The sequence below is a fragment of the Giraffa tippelskirchi genome, chromosome 4 (assembly GCF_054371585.1).
Source record: "Giraffa tippelskirchi isolate mGirTip1 chromosome 4, T2T-mGirTip1v1.2.pri, whole genome shotgun sequence".
NCBI classification, from domain to species: domain Eukaryota; kingdom Metazoa; phylum Chordata; class Mammalia; order Artiodactyla; family Giraffidae; genus Giraffa; species Giraffa tippelskirchi.
In genome coordinates, this window is record NC_137278.1 from 4211391 (window position 1) to 4227410 (window position 16020).

The 16020-nt window shown below is 46.1% G+C and overlaps 1 protein-coding gene across 2 annotated transcripts in view; it reads right to left on the minus strand.

The window, feature by feature from the left end:
• Positions 1-7499: 7499 nt before the first annotated feature.
• Positions 7500-16020, minus strand: part of GTF3C4 (general transcription factor IIIC subunit 4) — a 31425-nt gene continuing 22904 nt past the window's right edge. Inside the window, exon 6 of one of the 2 annotated variants that reach the window (XR_014082219.1) lies at positions 7500-7942. The gene's annotated coding sequence lies outside the window, so the exon portion shown is untranslated. Of the gene's footprint in view, positions 7943-9173; positions 9947-16020 lie in introns of those variants that run through there. The other variant, XR_014082217.1, reaches the window with a different exon arrangement.

Consider the following 16020-nt stretch of genomic DNA (forward strand, 5'->3'; position numbering starts at 1 on the left):
AGACCTCCCAGGACTAGGCCCCTTCTCTAGAGGCGGCATCCCAGCCACAGCGCTTCCCCCGTGCCTAGTGGTCCCGCCCCCGACTCTCTCTCTCTCCATCCTGCCCAGACACTGGGTGCCACCTCCTGACACTCCATCAGGGACTCCCCTGCCCTGGCCTCTCCCCTTCCCCACCCCACAGGGAACAGGGCATCTCCCCCCGAAGCCCCCTGGCCCTGGACTCCTGCCGGTGAAGCCTCCTCAGGCCTCAGAGGCCCCAGGAGAGGTCTCGGGTCCAGACCACAGGGCCCGGCTGCTGCGATGAAACTCTGCCCACATGTACCCAGCAGCCCCGAATGCGGGAGACAGAAGATCGGGAAGGTGGCCAGCACCAGCCTAGCCGGAGTCACTCCCCTTACTCTGCCTGCCTTGTTGCGTGTCGTCCTGGGCACCAGAGATTGCAATCTCAGTTTACTTTCCAATGGAACCCCATCCAGATGCAGATTCTTAGCTCAGGACAGCACACTCATTTCACTCACACAGCGGTACTTGCTCTGTGCACAGCCTCCTCTTTCTCAGCCTGCCCCCCGTAGAGCAGCTGTCCCCGCTCTGTGAGGCAGGTCCCCACCCAGAGCCTGGGCTGTGGACCCCAGCAGCCGGGGTCCCCATGCTGCTGTGTGGCTTGGGGCAAGTTACTTCACCTCTCTGGACCCTTGTAAAATGAGAAGGGTCGCTGCCTCCTGGCAATACTAGGCACAGACTGTGGGATGGAGTGATGAATACATACACCAAGGCTAAAAATAGGGCGTGGCACATAGTATATGTGCCATAAATGTGGTTCTTCTCGTTGGCGTTCTCACAGCTCTCCTTGAGGTCAGGGCTGTTTTTTTTGTTTGTTTTTTATCCCTAGATGAGGAAACTGGGGCTCAGAGGAGTCCAATAACTTGTGCACGTGCCAAGTGGCAGCAGGGGTCGGGACCTAAGTCACTCACTGGTCCCAGAACTCCAGGAGGTGACCAGCAGGCTGGTGCTTTGCCCTCAGTCGCCGTAGGGGTTGCTGAAGGCATGCGGGCTCGCGGGGCCCCTACCTTCTTCCACCCCAGGAGCTCCCCGTGGACGAATGTCGCCCAATGATCCTCCCCAACCCTCCCAAAGGCCCCGGCGTCCCGGATGCCCCGCGGCAGGGCCTCAGTTGGGTTCTGGCGCCGCGGCAGAGCTGGAAGGCACGGGATTCATTGAGATGCACCCGGGCGCTTGATCCCGGGCGTGCCCCTCAGGTGTGCGCTGCTGGGGTTGGCCCGATACGCTCCCGCTCGCGTACCCCGCTCCCTCCGAAGCGACTGAGCAAATGACATTCGTCCCTCGCCACCCCCCCATCCCCCAGCCCCCTGGCTGGATAACATTAGCATCCCGTCCCAGCCGTCCCAGCTGCAGTGATGCCGATCTGGGGGCTTTCCGGCACAGGAGAGGCCCAGTCCTGTGGCTGGAGGGCAAATGTCTGTTAATTTCCAGATGAGGGGCTGTGCTTGAAGTTAACCTCTGAGGTCTGATTAAGGTTAACTTGCAAGAGAAGAGTCGTGCCTTTGTCGTCATTAAAGCAGCGCCCTCGGTCACCTCCAGCCTCTTTTATCCTGTTGTCATTACAAGCTCTCCCCTCCCTCTCTTACACCCGACCCCCTGGCCCCGTCTGTGTTTGTCCGGCCCCTCCCTACCCTGTTCCCCGCCCCCTTGCAGTGGGCAATCCAGATGCTCTAGAGGCTCCTTTGGGGTGTCTGCCGTCCCCATCTCGCAGGTGTTTCTCCTGGACCTGGCTGCCGCTGCTGAGCCCAGGAGTATGTATACCTGTGCTTCCTCTGAGCTGGACAGTCAGTTTCTCTCTCCCAGGAATCTGGGGAGAGAAGCGAGGGCAGCATATTCCTCTCTTCTTGCAGCTTGGGGAAAGGAGAGGATGCTGGGGTCTGGCCTGTGCGCAGCACAGCAGAGCAATGCAAGTTCATCTGGAGGAACCAAGAGAGAAGCAGACACGTCCCCGCCCCATTAATTCCACAGGTACTTGTTGAGTGCCTACTGTGTGCCTGGCACTGGGCATAGAGCAGAGGGGAGAAAAGACAAAAATCTCTGTCCTAATGACAGAGATTAGGTGCTAAGACAGTGTGCACGTGCTAAGTCGCTTCTTCAGTCGTGTCTGTATGACCCCATGGACTGTAACCCTCTGTGACAGGCTCGTCTGTCAGTGGGATTTCCCAGGCAAGAACACTGGAGTGGGTTGCCAGGCCTTCCTCCAGGGGATCTTCCTGACCCAGGGATCAAACTGGCATCTTTTATGTCTCCTGCATTGGCAGGTAGATTCTTTACCACTAGTGGCACCTGGGAAGCCCCAATGAGGCTTTGTGTGTGTGTGTGCTTGCTAAGTCACTTCTGTTGTGTCTGACACTTTGTGACCCTATGGACTGTAGCCCACCAGGTTCTTCCGTCCATGGGATTCTCCAGATGAGAATACTGGAATGGGTTGAGGCTTACATTTTACAAAAGAGATGACAGAAACTAGAGAAAAAAAGAGACCACCTAATTTCTGATAGTTCTTAAGATCCATCCCTGCCCCTGGGTCCCCCAAAATAGCCCTGCACCCTCCCAGCCAGCTCTTTTTTCCATAGGGGATCAGATAAGGTTCCTGGGCACAGTGCATGCCTAGTTAGAGTGTGTGCCCAGGGCCAGACAGCAGGCAGAAGGGAGTTTAAACGTAGTCAGGACTCACAGGAGACCCCGTAGGGGAGGGGACGGTGGCTTGGGGGCTGACTTCTGAGGCACATGAAAGTTTGAAGGCATAGGAAAAAGTGACTATGAGTTGATCATGGAAATGCTGCCATTAAAAAATTGAAACATGATTATTTTTATTATTAAAATGTTACTTATATAAAAAGCCTAACAGTACATCAGAAGCTCATCCCTTAGGAAGAGAAACTCCCCTCCTCTCCACAATAAAACCCTTAGGTGTCATTCACTGGAGATAACTGGACTTCAAAGTCTGAGGCGGATGGATGGATGGATGGACGGATGGACAGATGAATGAATGGACAGGTGGATAGAGAAGTGATGTATGAATACACCAATGGGACTGTATTGTATATACTGCCCTGTAACCTGCTTTTTAAAAAACTGTGGTAAGAACACTTAACAGGAGATCTACTCTCTTCAATTTTTCAGCGTACAGTACAGTGTTGACTCTAGGCTTATTGCTGTGAGCGCCTCCCTAGAATCGTTATTCCTCTCGGGTAACTAAAGCTCTGTACCTGGGGAACAGCAGCGCCCCACTCCCCTCCCCCGGCCCCCGGCAGTCCCGGGCCTGCTGCCTGCTTCCGTGAGCTTGACTATTTCAGACCCTGCATGTAAGTGAAATCACGCAGTGCTTCTCCTCTGTGGCAGGTTGATTTTACCGAGCAGAATGCCCTCGGAGTTCACCCACGTCGTTACAGAAGCCAGGAACCTTTCTTCAGCAAAACAATTTCCTGAAATTTTTTTCCCCCACCAGCCATTCAGGGCTATCAAATAAGTTACCGAGCTACCGATGCAATCATTCCTTCCTCAGGGCAAGAGGGCTGAGCTTGGTTCTCAGTGGTCACGTCTGCTCAACCATAGACTAGTTTTTAGTGATCCCCACGTGGTGAAGTCCATTGTTTCCTATCAAGCTCTTGTTGCCTTTGCAAATCTTTCCCACCCAGACAGGATGACACTGTCGTGTAATTTACGTGTAAATAGCCAACAGAGCACTAACTGAGTCATACTTCAGAAGCAGCAGGACCCTCCACTGATCTCCAGGTGGAGAGGAAGAAAAAGCAGGGACCAGCTCACAGGCCCGGTGCATCGAACCTGGCACCTCAGATTCATGGGAAGGTTGAACCACAGGTGTGCCCGCGTTGGGGTCTCCTTCACAGTGATAACTTTATATGCTCTCTGCAAAGCCACCAGAGGTTGGAGATCGGGGTGTGTGATGGAGGAAGATGCAGCAATGTAAACTTTCCAGCCACATCAACTTTATTGAGATATAATTCCCATATCATAGAAGTTGTTCATTTAAAGCATTAATTCATTCATTTGAAGTATATTACTGGTTTTTACTATTTTCACACGGTTGTGCAACCATTTTTACTAATTTTAGAACATTTTATTTGCTTCCCTTGTGGCTCAGCTGGTAAAGAATCCGCCTGCAATGCGGGAGACCATTCTATTACTCTCTGCCAAAGAACCCCTGTCCCCATTAGCAGTCACTCCCCATTCCCCCACGTCTAGCCGTTAGCAGCCACTAATCTACTGTCTCTCTGGATTTGCCTACTCTGGTCATTGCATATAATTGGAAGCACAGGATATGTGGACTCCTGTGTCTGTCTTCTTACACTTAGCATAAAGTTTTCAGGTCTATCCATGTTGTAGTTGATCAGTACCTCATTCCTTTTCATCGAGGAATAATAGTCCATTGTGGGCTTCCCAGGTGGTGCAGTGGTAAAGAATCTGCCTGCCAATGCAAGAGAAAGGGGTTCAGTCTTTGGGTTGGGAAGATCCCCTGGAGGAGGAAATGGCAACCCACTCCAGCATTCTTGCCTAGGCAATCCCATGGACAGAGAGGAGCCTGGCGGGTTACAGTCCATGGGGTCACAAAGAGTTGAACATGACTTAGCAATTCCTGGGTCGGGCAGATCCGCTGGAGAAGGCATAGGCTACCCACTCCAGTATTCTTGGGCTTCCCTTGTGGCTCAGCTGGTAAAGGATCTGCCTGCAATGCAGGAGACCTGGGTTCGATCCCTGGGTTGGGAAGATGCCCTGGAGAAGGGAAAGGTTACCCATTCCAGTATTCTGGCCTGGAGACTTCCATGGTGACAAGAGTTGGGAGCGACTGAGCAACTTTCACTTTTAGCGACTAAACAACAGCAAACCTTCCCCTGTAGGGACGTTCCATGTTTTGTTTATCCATCCATCCGCTGATGGGCATTTCGAGTTGTGTGTACTTTTCTTGGAGTTGTGTTCTGGAAAACACTGCTATGGGCATTTGTGAACAAGTCCTTGTGTGGAGATATGTTTTAATTTCTTTGGGTGTATACTCAGGGGTGGGATTGCTCGATCACATGGTCATTCTGTTTACCCTTTTGAAGAATTGCTGGACTGTTTTCTGCTCCATTATATACCCCCGTCATCAGTGTCCAAAGGCTCCTATTTCTATTTTTGCCAATGCTTGTTATTGTCTCCCTTTATAGTCATCCCAGTGAGTGTGAAGTATATCTCATTGTGGTTTTGATTTGCATTTCCCTGATGGCTGACGACGTCAAGTTATCTTTTCATGTGCTTATTGGCCGTTTGTGTGTCTTCATTTGAGAAATGTCTATACAGGCCTTTTGCTCATTTAAAAATTGAGTTTCTGACCTTTTGATTATTGAGCTTTGAGTGCTCATGTAAATCTAAAGACAAGTTTCTTATCAGGCGTGTGATATGCAAATAGTCTCCCATTCTGTGGGCTACATTTTCACGTTCTTAATAGTATAGTTTGTAGCATGAAAGTTTTAAATTTTGATGAAGTCCAATTTATTTTCCTTTTGTCACTTCTGGTTCTGGTGTCACATCTAAGAAGACTTTGCCTGATAACCCAGAACATAAGTACGCCTGTATTTTCTCCTCTCGGAGTTCCCCAGTTCTAGCTCTCACATTTAGGTGTATGGTCCACTGTGAGTTCACTTTTCTGTATGGCCTGAGGATGGAGTCCAGCTTCATTCTTCTACGTGTAGGTATTTTAGCCACTTTCAAGAATGTAATTTTGTAATTTTCCAGCAGACTTGTGGGAGAGGCACTCCTTCAGTAAGTGAGAATCATCTGGAATGCCCCCATCCCTGGAGATTCTGATTCAGCAAGTTCAGGGTGGCACCCGGGGGGCTGTTTTTCTAGCAGACATCCTATTGTTGATCAGTGTCTGTGGACCCGAGCTCTGAGGATCACTGCATGGTTTCTGTGGAGGATCCTGGTAGTTAGAGGGGCTTCCCTGGTGGCTCAGTGGTAAAGAACCCGCCTGCCAATGCAGGAGATGCAGGAGACATGGGTTCGATCCCTGGGTCGGGAAGCTCCCCTGGTGGAGGGAATGGCACCCCACACCAGTGTTCCCACGGACAGAGGAGCCTGGGAGGCTGCAGTCTGTGGGGTCACAAAGAGTCGGACATGGATGAGTGACTGAGCATGCACCAACTTGTGGCTGGAACACAAAAATTCAAAAGCAAGTGGAGGCGCCCATCCTTGGCAACATGGCAGATTAGATATTCTGGCGACCCGTCTTAAAACAAGCCCCTACAGATTCTGAGTGAAGTATGCAAAAACCCTAAACTGATGACTGAGCTGGCAAGAAAAAGTGAAAAACACACAGATACCAAAAATGATAAGAAAACACAAATCGAGAGAGACAGGGGAGAGCTGACCCCAGAGCAGCCTGGGCAGCATCAGCTGACCCCTGGGGGCCCGGGGCTTCAGCGGAAATGATCTCTGCAAGGAGACTGGAGGGAAAGCACAGAGTTCCCACAGGTAGAGACAGAGCCGAGGAAGAAAGGTCAGCAATGCATTTAACTAGACAGGATTGCTGTCCAGGATACACAAAGAATGCCTCAGTGTTACCCAAATACAAGCAACCAGAATAGGAAAGTGGAGACAGACAGGAGCAGGTATTTCACAGAAGGAAACATGAATGATCCGTTAACTACAGTAGATGGAAAATGCTTAGCCTTGTTAGTAATCGGAGAAATGCAGATGAGGGTCCCAGTGAGAGCTGCCTGCACACCCGCTGCCAGTTTTTAACGAGACTGTCATCACAAAGTGTTGGGGCGAAGACGGAGACACTGGAACTCCCCTGCAGGACTGGGGGGGCGGGAGCACTGGTTTAACCATTCAGAAGACCATGAAGCAGTTATCTACCCACGGTACACGTGGGCGCCTGCCCCTCGATCTGGCATTCCTCTCCTAGTGGTGCCAAGAAAAATGTGTGCATCTGTATACAAACTTGTTAACAGCAGTTGTGTTTGTATCAGCCCTAAACTGGAAACAATACTGTCTATCAGTTGTGGCATATTACACAGTTAGATGATCTGTGACGACGGAACAAACTCCTGATAAAGGCCCCAGTGTGAGTGAATCTCACAACCAGGCCTGGAAGACTTGATGTTATGATTTGATGTGGATGAAGTTCACGAACAGATAACGAATCACTGCTGACAGAAATCAGAAATAACGAAGACCTCTGAGCAGATCATTGCCGGAGGACAGGAGGATCATGTGCCAGGAACCTTTTGGATGCCGTCAAGTTTTCATCAGTCTGGATAGTAGTTATGCCCAAATCTTAAGCCATACACTTAGTTATATATGTTATTTGTTAATTAAAAAGCTGAATGCATTTGAGATAGGCCTAAATGGCAGCTCACACGCACGTGTGACTGAGAAGTATGAACAAGGCATAATTGAACATTTTACAGAAGGAAACATGAACAGCCAACTGAGTACATTAAAAAAGCTCCACCTTTTTAGTAACCGGGGATGTGCACGCTGTACCGGGATAGTGCCACACGCTCCCAGATGGCAATTTAACAATAATTTAACAACCTGGCAGCTCCTAGTGTTGAAGGAATGTGGAGCAAGGGGAACTCATGCAGACTGCCGGTGGGGGTGGGGAAGTTCCTGGCTTTGGAAATGATGGGGGTCACCTGATAGCGTGAAGCTGCGGTGTGTGTGGGTGTGTGTGGAGGAGCATCGTGAGAGGCTGCAGGTGAGTTCACAAGTGCGTTAGCATCACCTGAGGTGTTCATGCAACTTGGAGCTTCTCAGAGCCTGCCTCCGGCCGCTTGAAAGACATTTGCCTCCTTGGGTGCAGCCAGGCGTGGGCACCACTTTGAGAACGTTTTTCCAGTTATCTGGCACGTATCTTGCTACTGGCCTGACGAGGAAGCTGAAATGCAAAGAAGGGCAGAGCTGAGAGAATCAGAGACTCAGACCTGGGGCTAGATTGAGCTCCCCCGACACCCAGCCTCCCCTGAAATCCCAAGAGACTCTTGCAGGCCTCTGTCTTGAACGATTACCCCATTCTCCCAACAATGGTCCATGTCCCCAGTGAGCATCCTGAGCAGGGGCCTGGGTGGCAGACCTGATGGTCTCTTGTTAAAGAGTCACAGCTGGAGGACCATCCCCGTCATAGCCTCCCTCTCACCCCTGACTTCCTTGGCTTGTTGAAGGAGAAGACAGGGAAAGGAGGAGATGGTAACAGAACCTGAACGTGGAAACACAGCCAAGGATAGCGTTTGCCATGGTCGTGGGCCAGCTGCGATCCTGGCAAGGATGGGGTCTTTCTTGTTAACTGCAGAGATGCCCTTCGAGTCCTGGGCTTGAAAGTTTAAAAGCTCTTTAGTTCATGTTTGGTTCTTTATTTCTTAGGAGCATGGTTTGTAGGGTGAATCACCGTCCCAGTTTCCATGGGTCTGAAGGCATTGTGGGATTTTCAATGTTAAAACCGGGCCAGTCTTGGACAAACTGGCATGAGTTGGTTACCCTACCAGCCTGATCAAATCTGGGACCCACAGGCCAGCTGCTCTCATGGTTGGAGACACTTAGCAAAGACTGGGGCAGGGCAGCAGCGACGATCCTCTGTAGTCACAGTCATGGTCACAGCTGCTGAGGAGGAGGAGGAGGACGGACAGGGAGGGAGGAAAGGAAGGACAAAGTCCAGCAGACCGAGGAAACCCCTTCCTTCTGCAGTGTCCCTCCAGCGCCTTCTATTGACAAGCTTAACATCGTGCTCATTGCAACGGAGAAACGCTGAAGGAGGGAGCCCATTAGAGCGGAGGTGGCACTGAAGGGTGAGTTTGGAGCTGAGCATTCAGTAAAGTGGCACACATGTATCATTGATCTGTTCCTTTTTACTGCTGTGTAATATTCCTTTGTGTGGAGAGTCTACATTTTGTTTATATATTTACCTATTGATGGGCATTTGTGTTGTTTCCAGGCTCTAGAATATTATGAACAGAACTGTCATACACATTTCTTTTTTTTTTTTTTTGAGGGTTCTTTTTGTATCCAGAAACCTTGCTAATCTCACTTAATTCTGAAAATTTACCAGTGGGTTCTTTTATACTTTTTTCATCCCCAGTCATATTAACTGAGAATATGGTGTCTATTTTTTCCAATTTTTATACCTCTTTCTTGCCTTATTGCAATGGCCAGGACCTATAGTACAATATTGAATAGAAGTGCTAATAGCAAGTCTCTTTTTTTTCTCATTCCTGATCTCAGTAGCGTTCTCAATATTTTACCATTAAGCACAACATTTGTTTTAAGAGTTTTTTTAGATATATTTTATTAAATTAGGAAGTTAAATGTTCCTTTTCCAAGATTGCCGAGATGGTCATTTTTTAAAAAATCATTATTATTGAATTTCATCAATTTTTTTTTTCCATCTTTTGAGATGATCTGATTTTTCTCTTCTATTCATTTGCTGTAGTGAACTGCAATGATTGGTTCTTTCTGGTTCATTTCTAGAGTAAACCACTTTTGTTGTGATGTAGTATAGCTTTTGTTGTTGAGTTGCTAAGTCGTGTCTCTTTGTGACCCCATGAACTGCAACATGCCAGGCTCCCCTGTCCTTCACTATCTCCCAGAGTTTGCTCAAACCCATGTCCATTGAGTCGGTGATGCCATCCAGCCATCTCATCCTCTGTCGTCCCCTTCTCTTCCTGCCCTCAATCTTTCCCAGCATTAGGGTCTCTTCCAGGGAGTTGGCTCTTTGGATCAGGTGGCCAAAGTACTGGAGCTTCAGCTTCAACATCAGTCCTTCCAATGAATATTCAAGGTTGATTTCCTTTAGGGTTGACCGGTTTGATCTCCTTGCAGTCCCAGGGATTCACAAGAGTCTTCTCCAGGGCAGAGCAGCAGTGATGATCCTCTACAGTGGTGGTCACAGCTGCTGAGTAGGAGGAGGAGAAGGATAGGGAGGAAGGAAGGACAAAATCCATCAGACCCAGAAAACCTCTTCCTTCTGCAGTGTCCCTTCAGCACCCTCAAGTGACAAGCTTAACACCACAATTAGAAAGCATCAATTCTCTGGCACTCAGCCTTCTTTATTTTTATTATATATTAAATATATTTAATCATATATATAATGAAGCCATTTTGATAATCTTTGTTTAGGAGTTTTGCACCTAAATTTTTGCTTGTCTGTAAGATTGGCTTTGTCTTGTTTGGGTTCCCACCAAAGCAGATCCTGGGACCCTTAAGGAGGGTCTTGGGTACTGGGAGGTGGTCCTAGGAAGTACATGTAGGGATAGGAGACAGGAAAGGGAGAGAGGTCAATAAAGTCTAGGTTGATGGGCAGGATACTGCTGTAGGTTACCAGGGTGCATCCCACTGGAGGATTTTCCAAAAAACCATGGGAACAACCCCTTGAAATCATCCCTCCCAGGGACTAACCCTCATTTTTCATTTCCCATTGCTTTAGACTTGCCCTCAGGGGAGTTGACTCCCCAAGACTACTGCTATCTGGCAACCAAGTAAGTCCCTGGGGGTGCCAGGAGAAGCCCTCAGACAGGAGAGAAGAGAAACCAATGCTCGAGTTGAGGTGTCAGGTACTGCTGACACTGCTACCACATCTAATAGTGGACTCAGGGGAGTCAAGAGGATATGTGAGAGGCATCCACAGTTTCTGCTACCATCCACCCCTTTGGCTGCCCACATAATGTCCTTGCTGGAGCTGTTTTAGGGTAGTGGCCAGCACAATCTCCAAAGCAAGCTTTACAAAAGAGAATTAGTATACAAAAGACCCCAAATAGACAAAGCAATCGTGAGAAAGAAAAACAGAGCTGGAGGAATAAGGCTCCTTGACTTCAGACTATACTACAAAGCTACAGTCATCAAAACAGCATGGTACTGACAGAAAAAGAGAAATACAGATCAATGGAACAGGATAGATAGTCCAGAGATAAACCCACACAAACATGGTCAATCAATCTATGACAAAAGTGCCAAGAATATACAATGGAGAAAAGACAATCTCTTCAATAAGTGGTGCTGCGAAAACCGGACAGCTACATGTAAAAGAATGAAATTAGAACATTCCCTAACACAATACACAAAAATAAACTCAAAATGGATTTAAAGAGGATTACTAGAACCAGCTCTTTCTAATGGCAGAAAGTGAAGAGAAACTAAAGAGCCTCTTGAAGAGGGTGAAAGAGAGTGAAAAAGCTGGCTTAAAATTCAACATTCAAAAAATGTTGGAATGCATGGAATCTGGTTCTATCACTTCATGGCAAATTGATAGGGAAAAAATGGAAACAGTGACAGGTTTTATTTTCTTGGACTCCAGAATCAGTGTGGATGGTGACTGCAGCAATGAAATTAAAAGACACTTGTTCCTTGGAAGAAAAGTTATGACAAACCCAGACAATGTATTAAAAAGTAGAGAAATCACTTTGCCGACAAAGATCTGTAAAGTCAAAGCTATGGTTTTTCCAGCAGTCATGAATGGATGTGAGAGTTGGACCATAAAGAAGGCTGAATGCTGAAGAATTGATGCTTTCAAACTGCGGTTTTTGAGAACTCTTGAGAGTCCCTTGGACTGCAAGGAGATCAAACCAGTCAATCCTAAAGGAAATCAACCCTGAATATTCACTGCAAGGACTGATAGTGAAGCTGAAACTCCAATACTTTGGCCACCTGATGTGAAGAGCTGACTCATTGGAAAAGACCCTGATGCTGGGAAAGACTGAAGGTGGGAGGAGACAGGGACAACAGAGGATGCGATGGTTGGATGGCATCACCGACTCAAGGGACATGAGTTTGAGCAAACTCCAGGAGATAGTGAAGGACAGGGAAGCTTGGTATGCTGTGGTTCATGGGGTCCCAAAGAGTTGGACATGACTGAGTGACTGGACAACGATAGTCAGTGATGTTGAACATTTTTTTATGTGCTTTTTGACCATCTGTATGTCTTTGGAAAAATGTCTATTTAAATCTTCTGCCTAGTTTTGGTTTGGGTTTTTTCTTTTCTTTCTTTTTTTGATATTGAGCTGTGTGAGTGTTTGTTTTTATGTTTTGGAGATTAATTCCTTGTCAGTTACATCATTTGCAGATATTTTCTCCCATTCTGTAGGTTGTCTTTTCAATTTGTTTATGGTTTCCTTTGCTGTGCAAAAGCTTTTAAGTTTAATTAGGTCCAGTTTTGTTCTTATTTCCATTACTCTAGGAGATGGATCCAAAAAGGTGTTGCTGCGATTTATGTCAGTGTTCTGCCTTTGTTTCCCTCTAGGAGTTTTATAGTGTCTGGTCTTACATTTAGGTCTGTAATCCATTTTGAGTTTATTTTTGTGTGTAGTTTTAGAGAATGTTCTGATTTCATTCTTTTATATGTAGCTGTCCAATTTTTCCAGCACCACTTATTAAAGAAATTCTTTTCTCCATTGTATGTTCTTGCCTCCTTTGTCATATATTATTGGCCGTAAGTGCATGGGTTTGTCTCTGGGCTTTGTATCCTGTGCCACTGATCTGTATTTATGGTTTTGTGCCAGTACCATACTACTTTGATGACTGTAGTTTTTTTAGTATAGTCTGACGTCACGGAGCCTTATTCCTCCAGCTGTTTTTCTTTCTCAAGGTTGCTTTGGCTATTTGGAGTCTTTTGTGCTTCCATACAAATAAGAATTTTTTTTTGTTCTACTTCTGTGAAAAATGCCATTGGTAATTTGATAGGGATTGCATTGAATCTGTAGACTGCCTTGGGTAGTATAGTCATTCTGACAATACTGAGTCTTCCAATCCAATGAAATATCAACTACCTTTTGATTAATGTTTGCATGGTATAGTTTTCCATCCTTTAAAAGTTCCTGTATCTTTATATTTTATTACTTTGAACACTTAAAAAAATCAGTCTGACAATCTTGCTTTGATTGGATGGTTTATTTATATTTGGTGTTAATTACCACTGTAATTACTGCTCTATTTCAGTGTAAATCCATTATCTTATTTGCTTTTCATTTTCAGTCTATTCTGTTTATTTTTTCTCCTTTCTTGCCTTTTGTTGTTGTTGTTCAGTCATTCAGTAGCGTCCACCTCTTTGTGACCCCAAGGACTGCAGCATGCCAGGCTTCCCTGTCCCTCACCATCTCCTGGAGCTTGCTCAAACTCACGTCCATTCAATCGGGAATGCCAACCATCTCATCCTCTGTTGTCCCCTTCTCCTACCTTCAGTCTTTTCCCAGCATCAGGGTCTTTTCAAATGAGTCAGCTCTTCATATCAGGTGGCCAAAGTACTGGAGCTTCAGCTTCAGCCTCAGTCCTTCCAATGAATATCCAGGGTTGATTTCCTTTAGGATTGACTGGTTTGATCTCCTTGAGTCCAAAGGACTCTCAAGAGTCTTCTCCAACACCACAGTTCAAAAGCATCAGTTCTCTGGCACTCAGCCTTCTTTATGGTCCAACTCTTCACATCCATTCATGACTACTGGAAAAACCATAGCTTTGACTAGACAGACCTTTGTTGGCAAAGTCTCTGTTTTTTAATATGCTGTCTAGGTTTGTCATAGCTTTTCTTCCAAGGAGCAAGTGTCTTTTAATCACCATCTTCAGTGATTTTGGAGTCAAGAAAATAAAGTCTCTGTTTCCGTCGTTTCCCCATCTATTTGCCATGAAGTGATGGGACCGGATGCCATGATCTTCATTTTTTGAATGTTTATAGTCAGCTTTTTCACTCTCCTCTTTCACCTTCATCAAGAGATTCTTTAGTTTCTCTTCACTTTCTACCATAAGGGTGGTGTCATCTGCTTATCTGAGGTTACTGAAATTTCTCCCAAGCAACCTCAATTCCAGCTTGTGCTTCATCCAGCCAGCATTCCTCGTGATGTGCTCTGCATATAAGTTAAATAAGCAGGGTGACAATATACAGCCTTGACGTACTCCTTTCCCAAACTGGAACAGTCCACTGTTCCATGTCCAGTTCTAACTGTTGCCCATCTGGTGATGTCCATGTGTAGAGTCTTCTCTTGTGTTGTTGGAAGAGGGTGTTTGCTACGACCAGTGTGTTCTCTTGGCAAAACTCTGTGAGCCTTTGTCCTGCTTCATTCTGTACTCCACTTGCCTGTTACTCCAGGTATCTCTTGACTTCCTGCTTTTGCATTCCAGTCCCCTATGATGAAAAGGACATCCTTTTTTGGTGTTAGGTCTAGAAGGTCTTGTACGTCTTCATAGAACCATTCAACTTCAGCTTCTTTGGCATTAATGGTTGGGGCATAGACTTGGATTACTGTGATACTGGATGGTTTGCCTTGGAAATAAACGATCATTCTGTCGTTTTTGAGACTGCACCTAAGTACTGCATGTAGGACTCCTGTTGACTATGACAGCTACTCCATTTCTTCTAAGGAATTCTTTTTAAAATGTTCTGGTTTCCCTCCTCCATTAGCTTAATTATAGACCCTTTGCTTTTCTTCAAGTGTTGAGAGAAAAAACTTATCCAGTCTAATATTGATTAGTTATACCTGCTCCTAGGTAGGGCTAGGACTTACAGAACCGAACACTTCTGACTTGCAGGTGTGTTTTGTTTCAGAACCTCAGGATGTTCTGTTTGCTTCACACATTCACAGCTTTGCCCTCCCGCCTCCCCTTCCTAGTGCTCTTCTCTTGGCCTTCCATCTGACACCACTCTAGAATTTCCTTTGGTGCTTTCAATTTCCATTCTTATTTGTCTGTACACGTCTGACTTTTCATTCTGACTTTTCTGCCGAATTTGAGGTTGGAAGTTACTCTCTCAACCCCCAAAGGCACCTTTTCACTGCCTTCTCATTTTCACTATTTCCATGAGAAGTCATCTTTAAATCTTACTACTTTTTTTTCTTTTTTTTTTAAGGGTAACTTGTTTTCCTTTGAGAAATTTTTTTTTTTTTTTGCTTAAAGTTTTTTTGTCTTTGATCTTTCAGCAGTTTTACTACCACATATTGAGGCGTGTTATTCATTTTCGGAGAAGGCAATGGTACCCCACTCCAGTACTCTTGCCTGGAAAATCCCATGGACAGAGGAGCCTGGTGGGCTACAGTCCATGGAGTCGCTAAGAGTCGGACACGACTGAGCGACTTCACTTTCACTTTTCCCTTTCATGCACTGGAGAAGGAAATGGCAACCCACTCCAGTGTTCTTGCCTGGAGAATCCCAGGACGGCAGAGCCTGGTGGGCTGCCGTCTATGGGGTCGCACAGAGTCGGACACGACTGAAGTGACTTAGCAGCAGCATTCATTTTCTTTCTCCTGTTTGGTGTTTATCTAGCTTTTCTGGTTGTTCTCAGCAGGAGAATTTGTCTGAATCACATGCTTATTGTTGATGAAATCCTGGTAATGAACACTTCACTTAAACGCTCACCAGATAATAGTCAACTGATGTTAACTATATGTGGTCTAACAGTCTACTGAAGCTGTCTGATTTCCCCTTACATTCCTCATACTTGTTCTAGAATAAACCACTGAAGGTGGTTCTAGAATAAACCACAGCATTGCTTCTGAGGTCCCTGCTGATGGCCATTTCTCTGAGGCACAATTCCTTCCCTTCTCTTCTCTCAGCACCTTTGCTGGTGCTGGGTGGGGCAGAAGGTTTCTAACTCTTGCTACAAACTGGTGAACCTGACAAAATATGCACATGATATACAAATAACTTGATTTTTTATTTATTTTGAATTTAAAAAAGTGGCCAAGACAACAATACTAGTGGCTCTGCATACAAAACACAACATAATTGAGGTTATTTCACATTTACAAAACTGCCATTATGTACAGCACTGGATATTCACAGCAACTTTAATAGACTCTAAGTACTAGAATCATAAAGAGCAATTGAGGGGGGAATCCAAAATGGGAAAAAGTTAAAAAAAAACCCAATGATCTTTCATTAACTGGAAAATTGGCCAACCAGCTAACTGATAAAGAGAATTGCTATCCTTTCCTTTAGTAATAACTAAAGTAAGATTGCCCCACAGGACTGCATTTGACAAACACCCTC